Raw genomic sequence first — 3,756 nt, 5'->3', positions numbered from 1 at the left:
TTAGACACGATAGAAACGGGAATACCATGAAGTCGGACTATCTCCCGGATATACAACTCTGCATACTGAATCATGGTGAAAGTCGTCTTAACAGGAAAGAAGTGCGCTGATTTTTTAAGACGATCTACAATCACCCAGATGGCGTTTGATCCTTTGACTGACTTCAGCAAACCGGTCACGAAGTCCATGGTAACATTCTCCCACTTCTACTCGGGAATATGAAGAGGCTTGAGCAAACCTGCTGGTCTCTGATGCTCTGCCTTCCCTAACTGGCAAGTCAGACACTCGGATACAAAACGTCTGATATCCTTCTTCATTCCTGGCCACCAGTACAATAACTACATATCATTGTACATCTTTGTACTCCCTGGATGAATAGAGTACGGCGACAAATGGGCCTCTGATAGAATATCTGCTCGGACAGAATCACTGCTAGGGACCCATATCCTGTCTCGGTATCTCACAATACCATCACTAACTGAATTCAAGACACTGCCCTTGGCCTCATCTCTCTGCTTCCACTTTGCCAACTGCTCATCTGCTGGCTGACCCCTGCGAATACGGTCAATGAGAGAAGACTGGATCGTCAAGGTGGATAAACGAGGAACTCTACCTTGAGGATATGTCTCTAGATCAAACCTCTGCATCTCAGACTTAAGAGGTTTCTGAGTCGTCAAATGGGCCATCACTGCAACTTTCCTGCTCAATGCGTCCGCAACTACATTATCTTTACCCGGGTGGTAGCTAATGTCACAATCATAATCTTTCACAAGCTCCAACCATCGTCTCTGACGCATATTCAGCTCTTTCTACGTAAAGAAGTACTTGAGGCTCTTATGGTCGGTAAAGATCTGGCACTTCTCCCCGTACAAATAATGCCTCCAGATCTTCAAAGCAAAAACAACGGCTGCCAACTCTAGATCATGGGTAGGGTAATTCTTCTCATGAGTCTTCAACTGATGAGAAGCATATGCTATCACCTTCCCATGCTGCATCAATACTGCGCCAAGACCGAGCTTCGAAGCGTCGGTATACAAGACAAAATCTCCAGGCCCTGATGGCATGGCCAAAACTGGTGCTGAGATAAGAGCTTGCTTCAAAGTATCGAAGCTCTTCTGGCACTCATCGCTCCACACAAATTTCACATTCTTCTTGGTCGATGCTGTGAGTGGAACTGTGATGGAAGAAAATCCCTGAATGAACTTCCGATAATATCCTGCTAAGCCAAGAAAACTGCGAATCTTAGATGCATTCTGTGGCACAACCCAATCTCTGACTGCTGCAACTTTCGCTGGGTCTACCTCAATGCCACTGCTAGAAACAATGTGGCCTAAGAACGCCACCTTCTCAAACCAGAATTCGCACTTACTGAACTTTGCGAACAAGCTGTGCTTCTGCAATGTCTGCAATACTGTGGTCAGATGTCTTCCGTGATCCTCCTGATTCTTCGAGTAGACGAGAATGTCGTCTATGGACACTATCACAAACTGATCAAGATACGGCTGAAATACGCGATTCATGAGATCCATGAAGATTGCTGGCGCATTCGTCAAACCGACCGGCATCACAAGAAACTCGTAGTGGCCATAACGAGTCCTTAAGGCAGTCTTGGAAACATCAGCGTCTTTCACCCTCAACTGGTGATAACCGGAACGCAGATCAATCTTGGAGAATACCGAAGCTCCCTGCAACTGGTCAAATAGATCTTCGACCCTCGGGAATGGGTATTTGTTCTTCACTGTAACCCTGTTCAACTCCCGGTAATCAATACAAAGTCTCATGGATCCATTTTTCTTCTTCACAAACAAGACTGGCGCGCCCCATGGTGAGAAACTCGGTCGAATGAACTCCTTGTCGAGAAGTTCCTGAATCTGCTTCTTCAGCTCTGCCATCTTTGTCGGTGCTAGTCGGTACGGTGCTTTTGAGATCGGAACCGTACCTGGCATAAGCTCAATGAAAAATTCCACCTCTCGCTCAGGTGGCATACCAGAGACGTCTTCCGGAAAAACTTCTAGAAAATCTCTCACAACTGGGACATCTGAGGCTGACGGACTGGGTGCCTCGAGGACAGATATAAAAGTTGCTAAAAACACTCAACACCCTCTATGCATGAGCTTCCTAGTCTGGACATAAGGAATAATGCGCGGTAAGGAAAAGTACCTGTCCGGCTCAAATACGAACTGCGTCATCCCAGGCGGTCGGACTAGAACAGATCTCCGCTGGAAGTCTATCAACACTCTGTTCCGCAATAGCCAATCCATGCCTAATATGATGTCGAACTCTGGCATCGGCAAGACAATCAGATCCGCATAAACAAGGTTGCCATGAAGCTCCAGATCTATGTCTCGGATCACATTGGTGGCTGCCATCTCCTCTCCCGAAGGCAGTACCACTGAGTATGCTACATCTAGCCCAACGTTCTTAACTTTGAGAAAATTCGCAAAGACCTCAAGAATAAATGAGTGAGTAGCCCTTGAATCTATCGGGGCTTTTGTAGCTGAGCCAGCTATGAAAATTCTCCCTGAAATGTTAGAACACTAGACTGAACCCAATAATCGCAAAACTAACTTATAGACATGCAAAGGCCAAAGTTCTTCTAACTTAAATTCCCCAAAAATAATACTGAGTAGAGCATGCAATCCTATCGCAATACTAGGTTCAAAATCTCACCCAAAACATTAAATCCCAAATATAAATTTAAAGCTTGAAGGTACCTGTCATAAGCATGGTCTCCGGGTTCGTCTCCGTAGCATGGAGAGCAAACACCCTGCCTTGGGTAGGTAGATTCCTCTGAGGGCAGTGCGGTAGTATGTGGTCTGTGCTACCACACTTGTAACACTTCCCTGAGCCATACATACATACTCCAGCATTGCGGCGTGTGCACTTGGTACAGATCGGATGCTCAATAGGCTTAGGGACTGTGCGTCCCGGCTGCTGCTGCTGTTGCTGGTGGCATCTATTTCTTGGCGAGCCTGAAAGTGGATCGGTTACGGTGCCCGAAAGCGCAACGGAAGTTTCAAAATAATTTTCTTACAAGAAAATCGAGCACTCATGTAGTGGTGTAGCAAATACAAAAACAACGAAATATGTCATACATAGTGTGTTTAGAAAATTACCTATCAATCTCAAAGATTGATGTAATGGCTCCAACCAAGTTGTAAACAACTTGGCTCTTGAAAGGATGGCAAATCTTCAAGCTTCCCTTTGAGCACACCTTGCTCAAATATTAAGCCCACCACCAAGTAGCTAGAACCCCTCTTATTTTGCACTAGAAAAATAAGAGGATTTTTCAAGGAGAAGAATATATTTTCTCAACCAAAATGAAGAGAAAAATTGGAGATAAAATTGTGTAAATTTCGGCCATAGCATGTTGAAGTGAAGGGGAGGATGAGTTGCCTTGGTAGTGCAAAAAGCAAAAAGCAAAAAGTTGTACGCCAAGCCTTGATAATTGAAAAAGTAGTCTCCTAACTCTTCACCTCCCATGCATGCATTCTACTTGGGCTTATAACAATTACAAAGCCCATGGACTTTTATTTAAATTGTCTCAAACACATTTGAGTCCATTTAACCTTTACTTGATTTTTACTCAAGCCCACTAGTTTAATAATTATTTCCAATTGTGCTCTACAAGGCCCAATGTTATTTAATTAACTCAACACTTGAATTAATATAATTATTTGGACTCTACTAAGCCCACTAGTGTTTAATTAATTCAACACTTGAATTAATTTAATTTAGTCCATAATAATGTTTATG

The sequence above is a fragment of the Primulina huaijiensis genome, chromosome 5 (genome assembly GCF_012295235.1).
Source record: "Primulina huaijiensis isolate GDHJ02 chromosome 5, ASM1229523v2, whole genome shotgun sequence".
In the NCBI taxonomy this organism is placed as follows: domain Eukaryota; kingdom Viridiplantae; phylum Streptophyta; class Magnoliopsida; order Lamiales; family Gesneriaceae; genus Primulina; species Primulina huaijiensis.
The sequence above is the reverse complement of the archived record's forward strand: the minus strand, read 5'-3'. Positions refer to the sequence as shown.